Source organism: Rhinopithecus bieti, unplaced genomic scaffold, assembly GCF_001698545.2.
Source record: "Rhinopithecus bieti isolate Rb0 unplaced genomic scaffold, ASM169854v2 scaffold_574, whole genome shotgun sequence".
In the NCBI taxonomy this organism is placed as follows: Eukaryota; Metazoa; Chordata; class Mammalia; order Primates; family Cercopithecidae; genus Rhinopithecus; species Rhinopithecus bieti.
In genome coordinates, this window is record NW_016803605.1 from 16,143 (window position 1) to 22,767 (window position 6,625).

General features: G+C 40.9%; 1 protein-coding gene and 1 long non-coding RNA gene across 2 annotated transcripts in view; both read right to left on the reverse strand.

The window, feature by feature from the left end:
• The window catches only part of LOC108539882 (caspase recruitment domain-containing protein 8-like), a gene marked incomplete at its 3' end in the record, with an annotated part of 63,885 nt that overhangs the window by 16,042 nt on the left and 41,218 nt on the right, over positions 1-6,625 (reverse strand). The gene's annotated exons all lie outside the window — the stretch shown is intronic.
• LOC108540131 (uncharacterized) lies at positions 2,096-4,184 on the reverse strand. The gene is made up of 2 exons (XR_001888593.1): positions 4,086-4,184; positions 2,096-3,528 (listed from the first exon to the last, which is right to left on the reverse strand). It is a non-coding gene; the product is annotated as an uncharacterized LOC108540131 (long non-coding RNA).

Consider the following 6,625-nt stretch of genomic DNA (forward strand, 5'->3'; position numbering starts at 1 on the left):
GCCTCTAAGCAATTTCAATAAAAATATAGAACTCTACATATTTCATGTATTTATGTTTAATTGTTATGTTTCTCACAGCCTGCAACAAATTTAATTTAGCTATCCTCTGAACTACAAGCTTCCCTTTGTTATAACAAACACTTTTCTTTTATTTAAGTATTGTTATTCCAGAGTTAATATAGTATGCTTTCAAATGATTTCTTATTTAGTATTATTTTACCTAGTACCATTATATATTTAATTTTTTTCTCATGAAGCTAGGCACAGTGGTTTGCGCCTGTAGTCCCAGCCACTCGGGAGGCTGAAGTGAGAGGATCCCTTGAGCCCAGGAGTTTAAGGTCACAGTGAGCTGTGAAAGTGTCACTGTATTCCAGTCTGGGTGACAAAGCAATACCTCATTTCAAGAAACAAAATGGAGTTTTTTCCTTATAAGAATTTAAAGAAGCTATACATTATTTTGGCTTTCTATAGGATTAACTAGAAGTTACTGAGACTTGATCTACATTTTTTTTTTTATGAGCTAAAAGCATCTCTCACTTTAATTACACCTGTATTAGGAGAGTTATGGTCAATTTCAGCAGTTGTAGTTTCTGAGAACTTGGATAAATACAAACATGAATTACATAAAATTTATATAAGTCCAGGTATTCAAAAATGAGAAATAATGTGATATATGATCAAAGTAATAGCAAGACAATATACAATTAAATCACTCAACAATTACTGGGAATATGTATGAAGCCTTGTTGGTAAAATTCTACCTGGTACTTCTGAAATGAACAAGGCAATGGGAAATAAGTTTATCTTGTCTATTACTGAGTATCAATGAAAGCAATAAGGTGAATGGAAAAGTCCATGCAAACTCCATTTTCAGAATAACGAGGAGACAGATTTAATTCACAGATCCAAACGTTTCTCACTGGCTGACAAAACTGTGTGAAGTCAGGGTGGAGCACGGTGGAGGAACGGGGAGGAAGTGCAGAGTGAGAAAACATAAAGAAGTCAGGAAAGGCCAGAAGAGGAACTTCCTGTGAGTAAAGCCTCATACTCGGTGATTTATCTGTAGAGTCTGAATACAAGAGCTGTAAGATCTGGGCAGTTGGAATGGAGGCTGAGCAGGAGATAGATGTGGTAGAGGCAGGGGTGGATGGGAGATCCTTGAAGATAGGGAAATGGCCTAGTGTGACAGAGTACAGAAATACTACAAAAACTCACTTGTAGAAAGCACGTTCTGCATATAATCAGACATGGAACAGTCCCATGCATTCCATAATAATTAAGAGAAAGATATTACCGGAGCATTGCTTAAAGGTACTACAAGAAAATAGGTGAGAAGACCAGGACGTTTTGTTTTGTTTGTTTGTTTGTTTGAGATAAAGAACAATCAAAGGAAAATGATGGACCAAAATTAACAATCATTCTTGGGGGGAAAAAAACTGCACCCACAATTCCTCAGTAAAAAGGATTACACAGGCCGGGCGTGGTGGCTCAAGCCTGTAATCCCAGCACTTTGGGAGGCCGAGACGGGCGGATCACGAGGTCAGGAGATCGAGGCCATCCTGGCTAACATGGTGAAACCCCGTCTCTACTAAAAAAATACAAAAAAACTAGCTGGGTGAGGTGGTGGGCGCCTGTAGTCCCAGCTACTCGGGAGGCTGAGGCAGGAGAATAGCGTGAACCCGGGAGGCGGAGCTTGCAGTGAGCTGAGATCTGGCCACTGCACTCCAGCCTGGGCGACAGAGCGAGACTCCGTCTCCAAAAAAAAAAAAAAAAAAAAAGGATTACACATATTCTCGGCATAATACGTCTCTCTCAGGCCAAAGGCTATCCTTGTGCTTCATGTGGACGCTATGAAATCATTCCAGCAGAGGTCAGGAAAATACCAAGTATGATCTTCCCTATTTAAGTTAAAATATTGGAAGCTTATTCCAAAATATTGGAATAAACTTGAAATACGGTAATTGAACAGAAGGACATTAAACTGTAACTCACTAGACATGTTATTTTACCCTACAGACAAACACAACAAATCACCTGAAATAAGCTACAAAAGTAAGATAAACCAGTAAGTTAGAGAAATAATCTTTTTTTTTTCTTTTGAGACGGAGTCTCCCTCTGTTGCTCAGGCCAGAGTGCAGTGGTGCAATCTTGGCTCACTGCAACCTCTGCTTCCTGGGTTCTAGCGATTCTCCTCCTCAGCCTCCCAAGTAGCTGGGATTGCAAATATGCGTCACCAAGTCTGGCTATTTTTCTTGTATTTTTAGTAGAGATGGGGTTTCACCATGTTGGACATGCTGGTCTCGAACTCCTGACTTCAGGTGATTTGCCTGCTTCGGGTTCCCAAGTGCTGGGATTACAGGCATGAGTTACCACGCCCGGCCAGAAGAATCTTAATATACAAAAATGAACAGCTTTTTAATATAACAGACTATCCCAATTCCATGAAAGAAGAAAATACATCCATTAAAATAGAAACTATGGTGCCTAGAATTAAACTGTACGAAAAAACTACATGACCCATATAATTTTTTATGTTGAAATAATTTTAAACGTGAAAAAATAGCAAAGATTCGTATAAATCCTCAACCACCTTATCCTAATGTTAGCTTTATATAATTGTATTTATATATAATAGTTGTTATATATAAAATAATTGTATATGTACATTTATCATATTATATATCATACATATATATTTATTGTATTATATATAATATACAGCTGTATATGTAATTGTAATATAATAATTATACATGTAATAGTATATGTAATACAATTATCTAACCAGGAAATGGATGTTAGCATATCGTACCATTACCTAATGTGCAGACCTTATTTGAATTTTGTCTACATTTGTCTAAATGTCCGCTTTCTTCTCCAAGATCTAATCGAGGATCTCACATTGCACTTAATTGTTATCTGTCCTTAGATTCCTCCAGTCTGCGACAATTTCTTATTTTTTCCTTGTCTTTTGTGATTGTGACACTTTCGCTGAGCACGGTCAATTATTTTACAGAATGTTTATCAATTTGGATTTCTTTGACGTTTTCTCATGATTAGGTTGAGGTCATGCATGTTTGTCTTCTGTGTTCAGTCAACATGCCCCAGTCTTTTTGGAATATTTCTTCATGTTCTGGCGTCACAATTTATTCCAATGTTATCTTGTATATTCCCTGCCCCAGCCCTGGAAGTAACCACTTCTCCACAGATCCTTGGCTCCCTTGTATTCAAAATAGTATTTAGAAACCAAGGCAGGGCACAGTGGCTCACGCCTGTAATCCCAGCACTTTGGGAGGCCGAGGTGGGCTGATCTCGAGGTCAAGAGACGGAGACCATCCCGGCCAACACGGTGAAACCCCGTTTCTACTAAAAATACAAAAAATTAACTGAGCGTGATGGCATGCGCCTGTAATCCCAGCTACTCGGGAGGCTGAGGCAAGAGAATCGCTTGAACCCGGGAGGCAGAGGTTGCAGTGAACGGAGATTGTGCCATTGCACTCCAGCCTGGGTGACAGAGGGACACTCAATCTCAAAAAAAAAAAAAAAGTAATATTGATTAAAAATCAAATTGCACGAGAATGCATAGCAGGATACCAACGAAATACAACTTTTAAATATACAGAAAATAATATTTAAAATACAAACCAAACATATAAATCATGCAGGGGGATTAACACGTTTCTGGATAGTGGTAACAGCCGAGAGTGGCTGGATGAATTCCAGAGAAATTTCATATATTGCTTCAATTTTATTTAAAATATATTATTACCTATGTCTTAGATATTTTATTTTAAATAATGGGCAAGGATATTATAAACTCTGCAGAAGTAAGTGTAAAATCGTGTTTTTTCCTGCCCACATTAAAGATGGCCCAGATGCTTGCACCGACCCTGTTGACTGCCCACAGCCATCATGGCGACCGGAAGTCCTAAGAGTTTACTTCCCTCAGTTCTCAGAAAGCCGTCCTTCTCTGCGAGCATTATTTCGAAAGAAGTTGAGAACTAGAGAAACCGACCTAAGGGGATTCTCCCATTTGGCCCGTCCTCTCCTGAAGTCACCACCTGCTGCTTCTTTGGAGCGCTTACCAGGTGAGTTTCAGGAGCCCCAGGGTACAGGAAGAAGAAACGGAGGCTTGTTGCTAGGACACCGCCAGGCTGCTCTGTGTTCTGCTCCTCTTGGTTAGCAAGGAGGGAGTACGACAAAGCGCGTGTCAGAAGGGGAAACGGGGCCCTCCCCTTGTTAAAAACAAATCCCTCTAGAAGCTCGGCATCCTGTTAGTCATAGCTTAAATTTATGACTTCAATGACTTGGCTTGGACAGTCTTTAATCTCTCTCATACTTAATTTGTTTTAATTTCTGTAATAATAATTTTTACACCAATGTTTATGTTGCTAATACTAATAATTTTACACTGTAACTGTATAACTTTAATTATTAGAAGTTTTAACCTAACTAACAAACATATGAAAGCTTCCTAAGGGAAACAATTTTTTTTTTCTTGTTTTTTGAAACTGAGGCTCGCTCTCTCGCTAGGCCAGAGTGCAGTGATCTCGGCTCACTGCAACCTCTGCCTCCCAGGTTCAAGCAATTCTTGTGCCTCAGCCTCCCGAGTAGCTGGGACTACAGGCGTGCACCACAACGCCCACCTAATTTTTTATTATTTATTTATTTTTATTTTATTTATTTATTTATTTATTTTGAGACAGAGTCTTGCTGTTGCCCAAGTTGGAGCGCAGTGGCAGGATCTCGGCTTACTGCAAGCTCCACCTCCCAGGTTTACTGCCATTCTCCTGCCTCAGCCTCCTGAGTAGCTAGGATTACAGGCGCCCGCCACCACGCCTGGCTAATTTTTGTGTTTTTAGTAGAGACAGGGTTTCACCTTGTTAGCCAGGATGATCCCGATCTCCTCACCTTGTGATCCACCCGCCTCCGCCTCCCAAAGTGCTGGGATTACAGGCGTGAGCCACCGCGCCGGCCCAATTTTTTATTATTAGTAGAGATGGGGTTTCACCATGTTGGCCAGGATGGTCTCCGTCTCTTGACCTCGAGATCAGCCCACCTCGGCCTCCCAAAGTGCTGGGATTACAGGCGGGAGCCCCTGCGCCCGGCCATAAACAATGTTTATTTGGGAATAGAGCATTGCCATTGGGAATAGACATGCCATATTAAACTATGTGTATATTCAGGGAGATAAAGGAAGACAGAAATGGGGAGGATTACATATTCTTTTGACAGAATTTTCCTTGGCTGCAAAGATCAGCAACAAGGGTGACATTAGTCCGAGGTTGGATCAGCAGTTGCTGGGCAGCATTCCTTGCAGAAATATTTTTTGTTTAAGGTTGTGAAGACCTTTATGCAAGGTTGTGGCTTTTGTGGAGTCTTTTTCATTTTCGGGCATACAAGGATAACAGTCCTCTCTTCATGGCTTTCCTGGCTCTATTTGTCAGGGTTACCTTAACATAAGTGACTCCACTTTGTTCTGACAACTTTCAGATTTGCCCTTGTGATCAAGAAGTTTCTCTGAAAGCATTCTCCTGCCTCAGCCTCCCGAGTAGCTGGGACTACAGGTGCTTACCACCACACCCAGCTAATTGTTTTTGTATTTTTAGTAGAGACGGGGTTTCACTATGTTGGCCAGGCTGCTCTCGAACCCCTGACTTGTGATCTGCCCACCCCGGTCTCCCAAAGTGCTGGGACTACAGGCATGAGCCACTGCACCCGGCCTGGATTTCTTTTTTCAAAGAATTACTGTGGCATTTTTCCCAATGTCATTGTGTTCTGTGGTTCTTATCTAGTCTTCACATTTATTTACATAATGAACTTTAATGATGAATTTCTACAGAATTTTTGTCACTAAGTGGTTGCCTAGAAGTATATATACTAAGATGGAACATACTGAAATATGAGCTAACTTTTCTCATTCAATTATTGATTACTTAATTAGTTAGTTAGTTTGTTTATTTATTATTTGGGGGATGGGATCTTGCAGTGCTGCCCAGACTGGACTCAAACTCCTGGGCTCAAACTCCTGCCTCAGCCTCCCAAGTAGGTGGGATTACAGGCATGTACTACTTCACCTGGCTCAATTATTTATTATTTATTTATTTATTTATTTATTTTTATTTTTTTGTTTTTTTGAGACAGAGTCTCGCTCTGTCGCCCAGGCTGGAGTGCAGTGGCCGGATCTCAGCTCACTGCAAGCTCCGCCTCCCGGGTTCACGCCATTCTCCTGCCTCAGCCTCCCGAGTAGCTGGGACTACAGGCGCCCGCCACCTCGCCCGGCCAGTTTTTTGTATTTTTTAGTAGAGACGGGGTTTCACCGTGTTAGCCAGGATGGTCTCGATCTCCTGACCTCGTGATCCACCTGCCTTGGCCTCCCAAAGTGCTGGGATTACAGACTTGAGCCACCGCGCCCGGCCAGTCATGTCATTTTGAAGTTCCTCACAACAACTTTAAGAAGAAAGTGAAACAATTGAATTAATTATTCAAAGTTCACCTTGGTTGATATATTTTGGTTTGTTTTTATTCTGAGGGAACTGGCCATTTAATATTGGAGAGTTTTAAGTTCTTAGAAGGTGGTTATGTTTACCTTCTAGAGTTTTCTTTTTTTTTTTTTGAGACGGAG